The 14947-nt window shown below is 37.6% G+C and overlaps 1 protein-coding gene across 1 annotated transcript in view; it reads right to left on the bottom strand.

Moving 5' to 3' along the window:
• Positions 1-14692, bottom strand: part of LOC135083032 (inactive dipeptidyl peptidase 10) — a 255916-nt gene extending 241224 nt beyond the window's left edge. The window contains exon 1 of the mRNA XM_063977796.1: positions 14546-14692. The gene's annotated coding sequence lies outside the window, so the exon portion shown is untranslated. The remainder of the gene's footprint in view (positions 1-14545) is intronic.
• Between the last annotated feature and the right edge of the window lie 255 nt (positions 14693-14947).

Below are 14947 nucleotides of genomic sequence, written 5' to 3'. Positions count from 1 at the left end.
CCAGAATAGTCCCCGCCATCATCCGGCCGTAGGACACGTGTTGTGCGCGATGAATGTCGTAATATTAACTTTATTACTTACGCAGCCGGCGTGATGTATGCGCGACTTATTTGCTTACTGTATGCTGGATTTTCTTGCGGTTCTTCAATGTTTTTTTATCCACAACGCTCTTGGCTTAACAACCTCGAGTGGTAACATCACTATAGATGACCCACGTTGAACTGTCCCACCAAACTCAATGACAGGGGGGCGCTACCATCGTTCAACTATATGGTTTCCAACATGGCAAAAATCGGAACCAGCGAGCCGGTATTGACGGTGGCGCCCCACTGTCAATGTCATCGATAGGACAGTCCAGTATTTTGGAACTATAGTGGTGTAACAAATGACAATAATTATGAGGGTTGAAATTTTCAAGCCCGCCCGAACGGACGACGCCGCGAGCCGCCAGTCTGCTTGTGACCACGGCTGCAGCATAGCAGCCGAAACGTCAAGCCGTGAGTGTAGGTATTACATATGTATCTAAGAGTAGGCGCACACCGTTGATTTTTAGTTGGCCGATAGTTGTGCCCGATTTTAAATTGTATGAAGAATCGGCAAAATCGAATCGGCGTAGTGTGCGCACTCCCATACATGCCCATACTGATCAACTGCCCGACTAAACTATCGGCCAACTAAAAATCAACGGTGTGCGCCTACTCTAACTCATACAAAAAAAATGTCGCGTTTGGACCCGTGTTTCTGTATTTTACCTCAAGTATCCGACATTCATCATCATCATTTCTACCACAGGATGACAGGACGTCCAGTGCTGAACATAGGCTTCCCCCAATGATTTCCATACTGAAGGGTTGGTAGCAACCTGCAGCCAGCGCCTTCTTGCTACCTTTATGAGGTTGTCGGTCCACCTTGCATTTGAATAGCCCGCAAAATTGTAAACTTAAGTGGCAGTCGGCAGGGCATAGCATAGGATCGGAAAAGGCAACAAGAGCAGGCTAAAATGATGATGTGAACTAATCAACTGTTAAGTGTTTTAAATGTAGTTATATTTATATACCTACACGTCTAATAATACTAACTTTTGAACTGCTTAACCTCTCAAATTAATAAAAAATACATGGCAAAAACTTGGAAACAGTTGACCCCGTATTGGATTCCCGGTCAACAGAACTATTCCCACGTCTTGTTCTCACCGCAGCAACTCCTGTGTAGCGAAGAACACAGCCTATCCAACTACATACAAAATATCTAAGATCAAGTTCCATTCTGTCTCACACTTTTTTCAACTGAATTTATCTCTGAAATAACCCCAATCTACCCTCAAGAACATCGTCCAATAAAACTTGCTCGAATACAGCAAGAATAGACTCATACTAAATTCAAAGGGCAATCCAACAAAACGTATGTGTATGCAAAAACACCGTCTATCTATAAATCTGCGAGTTCCCGAGGGAACCTTTTTATTTACGAGCGGAGTAAAGATGGATTTTCACCGCAAGCTGCTGGACAATGTTCGCGAGTTCGCTTTTTGAATTTGAAAGTGTTCTTAAAATCTCTATGATTATTTTTTACCGCTAAATGAACCGCATACTTTTTTTCCAGCCAGCAGCATCAAGAATCCTCTTGAATGTCCAGAATGTATAAAAAAAATTACCGCTAGATGGCGTTATGATTCTAAATTTCAAAATTCAGAAACATTTTTTCTTTTTTCTTAAAACTGTGAGTTCCCAAGGGAACCTTTTTATTTACGAGCGGAGTAAAGATGGATTTTCACCGCAAGCTGCTGGACAATGTTCGCGGGCTCTTTTTTTAATTTGAAAGTTCATGAGATGATATTCGGTATTCGAAACTCAAATTTTGAATTTTTTCTTTTATTTTTTAAAAACTACCAGCTTCCAGAATAACCTTTTTATTTTTAAGATTTTAGTCCAAAGTGTTAGATATTTTATTACTAGATGGCGCTATGTTATTCTAAAATCAAAATTCTGCATTGCAACATCAGACAACTTCAAGAGTCCTCTAAAAAATTCTGAGTTATATGGTTACTTTTTTATGGCTAGATGGCGCTACGGTATCCTTGACTCAAAATTCAAAATAATATTATTATTCTGTTTGTACGCTTTGGAGCTCACGGGTCAAAAGTGGCCCGGTCCTTTATAAGGCTTGCGTGGGGATACAGATCCAACACGTAGAGGCCGTTTTAAGCGCAAAATAATCGACAAAAGTGAAAGTGGTGCACATGCTGGATCTAGTCTCTGACTATATCATGGGATGTAGCCAGAGACCATCCCCAGCCTGTGCACAGGATATATTATTCTTTATCTTTTCTTCTTAAAGATTCTCGGAACTGGTTGTTCCGGTATTGAAAGAGAACCTCACGGGTTGTTAACCAAGTGATGGTCCTCTTGTAGGAATCGCCGTACAATTCGGCACGTATTGAGAATTGCAGCTTTCTGCATATTGTAAAAGGTATTAGTCGGTAGGTCTAACGTATTTAAACTATTTTTCAGTTGTTGAGGTATGACCCCTGTGCTAGAGAGCACAAGCGGTACAATTATTACTTTAGTTTGGTTCCATAGTCTTATTATTTCTTGCTTTAAATCGGTATATTTAGTCATTTTTTCTGTAATTGTTTTGTTTATATTGTGGCTATTGGGTATGGCAATGTCTATAATGTAGGTTGTTTTGTTATTTTTGTCAGTTAATATGATATCCGGTTTATTGAAATGTATAGTTTTATCTGTAAGAATTGCTCTATCGAAATAAATTTTGTGATTGGAGTTCTCTAGCACTGGGTTTGGGTTATATTGATAGTAAGGTACTGATTTTTCTAATAATTTGTGTTTAACTGCTAACTTTTGGTGTATAACATGAGCTACTTGGTTGTGTCTGTATGTGTAGTCGTTTTGAGCTAAATTAGAACATGCCCCCGTGATGTGCTGTATTGTTTCAGGTGCTTTGTGGCATTTTCTGCATAGGTCATTTCTCGCTGTAACGTCTTTCAATATGTGTTTTCTGTAGTTTTTGGTGTTGATGACTTGATCTTGTATAGCTATGGCAAAACCTTCTGTTTCTGGAAATAAGTAACCCAACTGTAGCCATTTGTTTGATGCTTCTGTATCTATATTTCCCTGCTCGATTTCTTTCAGATGTCTTCCATGCAACTCCTTCTGTCTCCACTTGTCAATTTTGTAACCTTCTCTTACTTCGCGCGTTACTGTCGGCCTGTGTTTGTTCTGTAAGTTTAATGGGGTGTAGTGTTTATCGGCTTCTACAATGGATAAATGTAAGTTACTCTCTTCTGCCTTTTGATAGAAATGTTTACGCAAGTTCATTATTTGTGATTCATGCAGCGTATGCAAATCAATGAGACCTCTTCCTCCTATTTGTCTTTTTAAAGATATTCTCTCAATCGCGGATTTAGGGTGTGAATACCGGTGTTTTGTCAATAATGTCCTAGTTTTCATTTCCAATTTATTAATGTCAGTCTTCGACCATTTAATTATTCCGAATGAGTATGTCAGTACTGGGATTGCAAATGTGTTCAGAGCTTTAAATAGGTTTTTGGATAATAAAGGTTTTTTGCATATTAAATTAACCCGCTTAATGTATTCTGCTTTTAAATTAGTTTTAACTGTTTTGTGATCTATGTTTCTTGACTGTTGTATACCTAAGTATTTATATAATTCTCCTTCCTCCATCGTGGCTATATTACAATCGTCGACAGTATTACTACTACAAGTCCGCTTGCCTTTTTTTACGTGTATAATTTTGCATTTATCTAATCCAAAGTTCATATTTATGTCACAACTGAATTTACTAGTTATTTTTATAAGCTCCTGCAGATTTTTTTCATTATTTGAATACAACTTAATGTCATCCATATACATAAGATGTGTGATGTTTGAGGTTTTAGAAATTTTGTAGCCGTTTAGTTGTGAGAGAAGATTTGACAAAGGGTTAAGGGCGAGACAAAACCACAAAGGGCTCAGAGAGTCTCCCTGAAAAATGCCATTATTTATCTGAATTTCAGGTGTTGTGATGTTATTAGTTTTAGTTGTTAAATTTAAGGTAGTTTTCCAGTTAATCATGGCATTCTTCAGAAAGTCTATAATGATAGGGTCAATTTTGTATAGTTTTAATACTCTGAGCAACCAAGTGTGGGGAACGCTATCAAATGCTTTTCTGTAATCAATATAGGCCATACTAAGATTTCTGCTATATAAGTTGGAATGCTTAAGTATAGTTGAATCTATTATGAGTTGCTCCTTACACCCTTTGTGGTTTCGTCTACATCCTTTTTGTTCTTATTATGATTATTATTTTCTTATTTCCAGGTTTAATTAAACCTCTTTCTCTTCAATATTAATCTAACTTTTCAATATAAAGCAGTTGTTTAATATATTTAAATAGATTGCTTTTCCAGTAGGTATTTGGGATTTGGAAGCTTTTCATTCACTTGAGATATAAAGTGATACGTTCAGACATTTAGTTAGGAAGAACAATCTTGGAATCAAGCCCAATATCTAGAGTAAGAAAATTTATGGCGTACAATTTGATCTTCCCGGTTAAAATATCCGTTCAGTAAATTTACTAAAACTTTATATTATCCATTCAGTAAACCAACTGAAACTTTATACTTATCGAGTGAAATAATTAGGTTTCCAAAGTTATGCTTATAAAACCCTAAATATTCTGATCACATTACCAGAATTTTGCTCTAAAACTTTATTATAATACCTACTTCCATTTTAGTCGGGTCAAAGAACAATCCTAATACAGATAAAACAAGCGCACGTTTAGTTTTTACCTACTTGGTACGTAGGGAAGACAGAAAATAGTAGAAGTTACACATTAACTTTTTTAATTTAATCTCTCGAAGTATCTATTATTTATACATAATAATAACTAACAGCCGCCCGCGACTTGATACGCGTATACCCTGTTTTACCCCCTTAGGGGTGGAGTTTCGTAAATCCGTTCTTAGCGGATGTCTACACCCTTTAAGGAACCTACCTGCCAAATTTCAAGTTTGTAGGTTTTAGTTGCTGAGATTTCGTGATTAATTAGTGAGTAGTATAGATCGTTTCTTCCACGAAGACGCGACCCACCGTTCCTCTGCTAATGTTTGAGTGTTATCGGTACACGCTAAATCATTCACAAGTGATGACGACCACTACAATAATTTCGCTCGGATTGCTCGGATCAAACTCCCCGCACCTCGCGCTTCCCGCGACCAAAAATTGGTGGGGGGCGTCATTGTGGATGCTTTCGCTTTTGTATACCTCTATATAGATTTTGAATGCCGTCGGAATGGGCCCTACCAGAATTGCCGCTACTGTAGACAGAGTCTACTGAGTGTATTCCTCTGTAGCTGGGTCTAGACGTATTCATTAATTCCAGATTATACTTGTAAATTGTTATGAGTCGTATCCTTGGCATAATCAAGCAGGCACGAGAAGGTACCCCGTACACAAATCCGAGTTAATATCTTATGATAATGAACGCAAGGTCGAAAATAGAATGCAGCATTAACAGCACAAAATATAGGCAGAAACGTTGCATGAGTTTTAGTACTTATGCTTACTGTTTTATTATTAAAATCATCTTTGCAAAAGATCGTCAAATTTCGATGGGTTTTGAATAAATAATAATGCAGTTATTATACAATTTGAATAATTTTGTATTGTTATAGTTCGTTGACACTGGTCACGTGATTTTGCAATAAAATATTATGATGAGGAATGATAGTTTGCAAATGTAACGAATTGAAACACTGTGTTTTAGGAGTTACAATTATTCGCCCGCGTGGAATTTTGTCTGTCACAGAAAAACTATATCGCGCGCGTTCCTGTTTCAAAAACCGGGATAAAAACTATCCTATGTCCTTTCCCGGGACTCAAACTATCTCTCTGCCAATTTTCATCAAAATCGGTTCAGTGGTTTAGGCGTGTAAGCAAGACAGACAGACAGAGTTACTTTCGCATTTATAATATCAGTATAGATTCTTGCATTGCGTAACTTAGCTGTAACGTTTTTTATTTAGATACAGTCAGCGTCAAATATTTAGTGACACCCAAAGTAGTGAATAAGTGCGGAACACGTCTTTGTTACAATTGGAATTAGGTGGTGTCAACTTTTTGGCCACTTAGGGTGTGACCCCTATTCTTCCCACGTGTGTCTTAAGAGGCGACTTAGGGACTACACATCAAACAGAGAACGGGCAGCAGCGCTCTCTGAAAAACATCAATCTTTTAAACTGCGATCTCCAACCCGCCTGCCAAGCGTGTGGATTATGGCAAAACCCTCCACTACTTATACTGGAGGAGGCTCATAGTCCAGCAGTGGAATGTAAAGGGCTGTTGATGATGATGATGGGTGTGACGGATTTTTTGACGCAGATTGTACGTAGAATTTTTTTTTAAAATGAATCATCAAAGACGCGTACTTACTACCTACCTATATCATATAAATAATTGCATACTTTTCAAGTTTATGCCAGCCTGGTAGCCGAGTTTTTCACACGGCAAGTTCCCTCAATTCCCTCAAGCAATTACGCTTTGAGCTTAGAACTCTTTAAATTCTTCACTGTTTCTGCGCGCCTGGTACTTGAGTGTGTTAATAGGAACATTTTGCGCCACAACTTGACCTTATTTTGAAATAGATGGCACAACAAAATGATGTAGAAGCTTTAAAATAAATAAAAATCATCGTAGAGTTACTATCAGCAGGCCAAATCTAAAAATACCTTTAAAAAGGCAAAACTAACTGACATATCTGCGTAAAGCCCAAACTCTTGCACATACATATAGCACTAAGAAATGATATTCAAGTACAACAACCAAGCATTATATGTAAAGGCATAACAGCCTTATTTGCCTTTATAATGCCACCTAGTATCGATTTTTATTACTTTTTATTCGATGTAAAGTGGTGCGGCCATGAATGAACCGTATTAGGTAAACAACTATTGCAAATTGCATTTTAAAGCACAGATATCCGTAACCGTAACCGAAACTTTCGGATATCCGAAATAAAAAAATATCCGTAACCGTAACCGAAACCGGTATAATATTATTCCAATATCCGTAACCGTATCCATAATCGAAACTACATACATATAGGGGAACCTGTTGAACCTTGGACAGAGTTGTACCTAAAACAATTGTATATATTTTTTAAATTATGCGGTTTTATGAAAAGTTGTCTAGGGTATTACATACGTTATTTGTCAACATTAACGCGAAGTTAGCTAAGATTCGCCGACGCCGTGCAAGTACAAGAAAAAATGGTAATTTAATAGTTTACACTGACGCAGTGAGATTTTGGAGGTTTACTTCATGTCAATTTATGAAAAATGTTGCATGTTTGACAAAACGGTTATAGTTAGAACATAATCTTTATATATCTAGCTACTGGACGATATGAGTTTCAGATCCTAAGCTCAAATGGAAGTGGGTTTATTATGCTTATTAAGTGAAGTAGTCGTAATGTTGTACCTTGACCACCCAACTAGCGATGTACCTTGGTCACTGATTTTCATTACGTTTTAATGAGAATTTTATTGTAATAAAAAAAACATATTATACTGTTATAGAAACAATGCCCCGAAGACCTCAAAATAGCAATTTAAAGTCTGTTTTTGATATATATTTTTTTAATTTCTAATGTTTTTTAAATTTACGTTTAATGTATCTTCATATGACTTTTTTAACATTATTTTTGTTGATAAAGTGGTTTTAATGGATATTTTGCTAGAATTTATGTTAAATGATAAGAAATAAAAAAAACTAGATTGCAAGTTAAAGCCACTCCAGCGCGTATTTTGTCCTACACGACATAACATATCAACATTCAACAAAATTTTCTAGAAAAAATGTTGAATATTGTCATATTTTTGTTGATTGTGTAAGGCTAAACATGGACTGGAGAGCCGGCTTAAAATTAAGTGATTTGTTGCCAAAAAATTGTGAAAAATAATTAGTACAAAAAATATGGATTAGGATCTTTTTTTAAAAATACTTTTACTTAGATATTGTTGCTAATAACTGTAATAATTGGTATTTCAAATAATAATTTAACAGAAAATTAACAAATTGAAGCGAATATAAGCATTTATTTAAATTAAAATAGGTACAACGTACACGGTCCAAGGTACATCTGGTTTGTTGTACCTAGGACAGTTTTCCCTTTTTTTTTCTAGCAGCTAGTATGCCCAAATTTTTAAAATTATACACAATTTTATGAATGAATTATGTAGTTAATTAAATGATCTTTAAATATAACTGCACTAGACAAGTTTAACTATCACCATTATTTTTCAAAAAATCAAAATTCGAAAAACTGGCCTAAGTACAACAGGTTCCCCTACATAACATCCCTAGTTTTTCCAGATATTTAAAAAGACGTGCGTGTGATTACCTCTTTTGTGAAGAGTGAAGACCGAAATTCACCCGAGCAAAAACCGCGTACTAAAGTTATTAAACGATAAACGAAATCATTAAACAGATCGACCACACTTCCCATTCTACAGAACCTGAACAATTCAAAGGACCGGGAAAGTTGTGCTTGAAAAATGTCAGACGACTCATCCCGGTGCTCGAGGATCCGGAAGTTTTTAATTACTCGAGTTGGAACTTGGAGTCGAGACCACCTGCCCGGGGCAAGTGGGAAGTGGGAAGGGGGGTTAGGCATTAATTGGTTATTTTAATTTAGCACCTAGTTAATGTGTGTTGGCTTTTAAATTATGAGGCTGAGCATCAACTAACTTTAACGGTAACTAACTTAAGATTTTTGACGTTTGTTAAAGTTAAAGTAAGATGGTGCAACCCAGCCTTAAGCTGTCATCTACAAGCCTTGTTCATGTAGAGTTTAAAGAGTTGCGGAAACTTGTAATTAAACGTCAGTGACATATTATTATGGGAATACGTACGAGTATTGTGTGTCTTTTTATGTTTCATACAATCAGTTAGGTCAATAGTGAGCAGTTCTGAGAAGGCATTGAAGGGTCAAATTGTTCTTAATCAATTTTCATGCAGTTAAGCAATACCTGCCTAAAAATGCTTGACCTGTATGCGATGTAAACCTACCAAAAAGTAAATAATAAGTATCTACTCTACTTTTCTATTTGGCCCAAAGGTTAACTGGAAGCAAATGTATGTAATATGACATTATATTCGCCTTTTGTAAATACTCTGATTTATATTGTCTGCAGTTTTAAAGAAATAACTACTGTCTACTATTGAAAGCTACACCAGAACACTAATCTTTAAATTAGTTAACTAAATTAAGCTGTACAAATATAGGCTTTCGTCTCCATTACACCAGCGCAAGCAATTCAGATGTAAAATCAACAATGCGACGAGACGAGGCAATCTTAAGCCTTGATCACACGTACCGAGCAAACGGGCGAGACAGTGCTCTCGGCCGAGTACTCGGTGTGTATGAATATTACGCCGAGTGCTCGGCCGAGCGCTCGAGTATGTAACTCGCTCACCCAACTGTCTCGACCGAGTAAACATTTTACTGTCTCGCCCGTTTACTCGGTAAGTGTGATCAAGACTTTAGAGCCATCTGAATTGTGGCAGGTAGAGACTCTACTAGAGTCCGTATTACAAAACAACTTTCTAAACTTGATTGAAACTTGTCCATAGACTCCATCCTGTGATTGTCATTGGTCTAAATATTAAAATTTATATATTCAATCCTAATCCAAATCCGTCCGTCAACTGTTAATTTTCAATATGTTTTTGGTCAAAATCTGTTATTACATGTTCATATTGTTTAAAAGACTATTTTAACAATATTAAAGTGTAAACGCACCAAAAATTGTGGATATTTGATCGAAAATTGATTGAAATTTGGACAGGGATTGAATACGGGAAACGGGCGTTAAAGCCTCAATCTACTTATGCTCAAAAGATTGAATACGAGTTTTGCGCTTCGTGGTTTTATAAGCTCCATACTAAAAAGGTCATCTACATCTGTTTACTGTTATTGACTAAGGCTAGGTTGCACCATCTTACTTTAACTTTAACAAACGTCAAAAGTTTGTCTAACTCCATACAAAAATCACCGGTTATTGTTATAGTCACGATGGTATAACTCAGCCTAAGTCAGTCAGACTGGCTGCTGTATTGAATCACAGCTTAAACTACTGAACGGATTGTGCTGAAATTAGGTACGTAGATATTTATTGGGTCGTATAGGCATCTGCTACGAAAAAAAAATCCAAATTCACCCTCCAAAGGGGATGAAACGAGGGTCCGAATTTTGAAAAGCAAGGTAAGAACGAGCGAATCCGCGGGCAAAAGCTAGTAAGACGAGCTTGAAAACGACGCCCTGACTTGTTGCACCTATAAGATTATTTCCCCCGATAAGATAAAACCTTACGATTACATTCCCTTGCCAGGAAGTCTTCAATGTCGGCGGTGAGGTATTAATACCTCCAATTTTCATGTTATCATCAATCTATGTCTGTCTTTAATATGATATATACTGCACCTCAAATATCAGGCGTAATAAAATTGCAGTAAAATCCTTTTTTTTACTTTTTTTTTTATGCTAGACAAGGCAGGTATTTGACCGCAATCGCACCTGGTGTTATGTGAGATGCAGTCTAGGATGGTACATATCTGCCCTGTAAGTGCCTATTCACACTCGCCTTGAAAACACATGAATCTAATGTAACTTGAAATAGTTGCTACTTAGATAAATATTAGACGTTTGAACAGCTTTAATAAAGGGAGGATTCATTTCAGGATGTTTTCTTAGTTTGAAAAAAAAGTGTTTTTATGTGCAAATCTAAAACTTTAAAAATAAACATTTAGAGAAAAAGAAGAAGAGAGAGTTATTATTCAAAGCAAATTACCGAGATAGGTAATTTGCTTCAGCGGTTCCCGAAAGGTGGTCCGCGGAACCCTGGGGTTCCGTGGAAAGGCCGCAAGGGTTCCGTAAAAAATATTATCCCACGTTTCGTGACCGACGTTGTTCGCTCGCACCGACTTATTTACGCACAGGGGAGGGGCAGGGCGTGCGGGCGGAGTAGTACGGGGGTTCCGCTAGGAAAAGTATAATCAATTAGGGTTCCTTGCCAAAAAAAAAATCGGGAAACCCTGCTCTACATTATACTCGTAGACAGGGGCGTAACTACTAAGGGGCAAGGCGGGGCAGCGCCCCGGGGCCCCCAAGCTTAGGGGGCCCCCGAATCCTTACCAGAAGATCTCAATTGAACTGAACTTTTGAAAATTTCTCCCATTTTCAAAATAAATACCTAGAGAAAAGTTCGAAAGTTATACCTAGGGAATTCCCTTAAATTATTTCTGTGGGTTGGCAGTGTTGTTTTGACGGATAGCGATATGTGCGTTTTACTGTGAAGAGAAGAGAACGGTTAAAAAAATAATGTTGTATCACGAGTAAGTAAGCTTAATGTCAATAAATTAGATAAAACCCAACTACTTTAGATTGCAGTGGGGCCCCATTTCTTTTTTGCCCCAGGGCCCTTGGTTACCTAAAGCCTGGTCCGTGAGCACATAGAATTTTGTCCAATGACCCCTAGCTACCCATCCTTATCGCTCGTGCGTAATTATATTGCTGTCGCGACTGTGCGACTGGCACCCGCAGTGAGTGTGCGAGCGCGACAGCAACATAATTACACGCGAGCGATAAGGATGGGTAGCTTGGGGTCATTGGACAAAATTCTACGTGCTCACGGACCGGGCTTTATCAACTACCCCTATGTTCTGAATAACTTCATCTGGCGAAAGAAAACAGCATAGAAGAAACAGTCCTCTAAATTCGTGATAAAATTAATAAACACATCCAGTTTCAACACACGAAGGCGAGTGAGCTTTACTTGTGTGTGTACGTGTACATGCACATAGCGATAGTGTAATGTCTATCAAAACTTTTGAAAAACTAACAGTAGCGAGCCACCACACATGTAAAGCTCGCCTTCGTGAATGAGGGCTATCGTTTTAGCGCTCACCAGTTTGCGCCAATGTAGAGTAAGGTCCTGTCACTTGCTAGTAGCGAAGACAGTGGCACCAACTGGTGAGTGCTAAAGTGGTAGAAGGACTATCGCATTTGCACTCATCAAGATGGTGCCACTGTAGAGTAAGATCCTGTCAATCGCCAGGGGTGCCAGCTGTTAAGTATAAAAACGATAGCCCTCATTGCATTAACTTAAGGCGAACCTAATGCCATTCGGCACTCTCCTCCAGTTAACCTTAGGGCCAAACTTACAGTTACAGTTTACCAATAACTAAGGCTGGGTTGCACCATCTTACTTTAACTTTGACAAACGTCAAAAATCTGTCAATCTCCATACAAAGAACACCGGTTATCGTCATAGTTACGGTCAAAGTTAGGTGGTGCACCACAGCCTCAGTATCTATATCTGATAGAATTGTTACGTTACTATTCGTTCAGTCTAGGACTCTGTCGTCTTGAAAATTCGGATTCCATTGCCAGGCACGACGTCGACATCCTTTGTAGGTATATTGTTTCCAGTTTAGTGTTTGAAAAATTCAGGAAAAGACCGGACTTTCGCAAAAAACGTACCTATTCTAGCTTCGGGGGACATGTCAGGTGGGTATAGAGAAAGTTTGGATGGATTGTACATTTTTACCCTTTGGCGGCATATAATCCTCGAAAAATATGTCAACTTTCAGCTGATTTCTTAGGCTGGATTGCACCATCTTAGGCGGTTATCACACTGCGCCGCGCTCCGTCGCGGAGCGCGGGGCGACAGATTTAAAAATTGAAATAGAAATAGAAATAGAAATATTTATTTGTCTTTGAATAGGGTGTACAGAAGGTCGAAAATAACAAAATATGATCACCTATCCAGCCATCAACAATAGCATGCAAATATATCGAAGAAATATTGATATTACATATAATTATTACGGTATTACTTTTTGCTGATTATTCCCTATAGCTTAAAAATTGTATGCAAGTACCTCAGTTTGTATGGAAAACACGCGCGGCACTTCACACTGACAACGCGTCCGCGTGATTTCATATAAAAAATCACGCGCTCCGCGGCGGAGCGCGGCGCAGTGTGATAACCGCCTAACTTTACCTTTGACAAACGTCAAAAATCTGTAAAACTCCACCGGTTATCGTCATGTCGTCGGTTTTTCAGGTGCATTATAATGGTCTATCGATACCTTCTAACAGTTTAATCGATTAAATTACTCGATGTTTAGATCGATGGCGATAAAATCTGTTTCCATCCCGATCTAGAACTAATGATGGTTACAAATTACGGTCGAGCGCTAACTTAAACAAATTGCCAATCTCGGGTGACTGCGCCAAGAAATACAGGCATTATTGACGAAATAACAAACAATAGTTAGTTACCTACAGCTGAGCTTAAATAAATAAATATAATATAAAAATGCAACAACTTTTTTTCCCGCGAATCTGCCCGCATGATTTTCGGCCTGTTAGTGCCTTTTTAACCGACTAAAAAAGGAGGTTGTTGTTCTATGTTCGGTTGTGTATTTTTTTTCTGGATATCTAAAAATTTCTTGAGCTTGGCACTAGGCAGGCTGGCACCGACTCCGAGAATATCAATCATGGTATATAATTTTGTCGTAATAAATAAATAACGTAATAATTTTTCTACTATTAAGTGCAGGTTTTTTGTACCTATGAAGGTAGAGAGTTGAGATTGAGACTATAGTTTTCTACTATAAGTATAATTCATGGTATAATAATAAGATTAAATAAGCTCATGAATCTACTTTAAAAAAATCAAGGTTTTTATTGTCCCAAATACTGAAAATCAACCAAACAGTATCAATTCTTGAGTTTGAATCCAGTTTCAAGAATCAAGCTTCGTTTTGTAATACGGGCCTAAATCCCCGATTGACCTAGATCTCGCCTAAAGGTAAGTGACGATAAATCTAAAAACACTTAGTAGGTATTATAAATTAAATTGAAACTTTTAAAGTTACCCGCAGTCTAGCTCAATATAGGAATGCGGAAAACCTACCCTGGAAGAAAAAAAAATAAAAATGTAGAGCTTTAAAAAGCTATCTTATTTTAAGCTTATTTAAAGCTTCAACTTCTATACTGAAAGGAACTTCTGAAAAGTATGCTTTGAATACTTCTAAAATAAGAAACACAATTCTGTCAATGCGATGCATATTGAGCGAGCTTTGAGAAAGCTCAATTGCATTTGAATTTAATTTGTGAATGAAAGTCTATCGAAAAACTATTAATTTTTAGATTAAAATAATTTTGTTACTTTGGACTTTGATATTCTTTAGGTTTTTTCAATAAAAAAGTCCATCTGGAGTAATGAATGAATTGACCCACATTTCGTATCACCCTTTTCTACCCAACATAAAGGAAAGTCGACTTCTAGAGCTATGCAAGAGCTATGTCAATACCATGCTTATGCTTTCACCGCATTGCCATATAAATATGGTCTCAAATAAAACAAATTCGAATGCGTTTAAATAAAAAATAGCCTGGCACAACAGGCATACACGGTCGAAGCTGAAGCACCGTAAATAATGAAACAAGTACTCACCGTTCACTTTTGTTTCTAACCAGCCAGTGTCAAACTAGAATAAAAAGCACAACACACACAAATTTTCAAAATTGGAACGTTTCAAATTTGGAACGCGGTGAGGTTATTGCTAATTGGTTACTCGATTGTTTCAGCGGGAACCGCGCGCGCGACCGTCCGACTCGAGCTCCGGCGAGCGACTGAAAGAAATTTTCCCGGTTATAACGGTGTTGCCAGGGCGGGGGTCGCAGCTCCCATTATAACGGAACTAACGTGGAAATTCGTTATGGAACGGCGCGTTATTACGCGTATTTGAGGGAACAACCGGCGATTATGTAGAAATATGACGTGTTTATTTGTGTTTTTTGAATTGGTAACAATATTACGGTCGCGAAAAAGGAAGGGGTGAGGGTTAATAATGTG

Source organism: Ostrinia nubilalis, chromosome 22, assembly GCF_963855985.1.
Source record: "Ostrinia nubilalis chromosome 22, ilOstNubi1.1, whole genome shotgun sequence".
Lineage (NCBI taxonomy): Eukaryota > Metazoa > Arthropoda > Insecta > Lepidoptera > Crambidae > Ostrinia > Ostrinia nubilalis.
The sequence above is the reverse complement of the archived record's forward strand: the minus strand, read 5'-3'. Positions and strand labels throughout refer to the sequence as shown.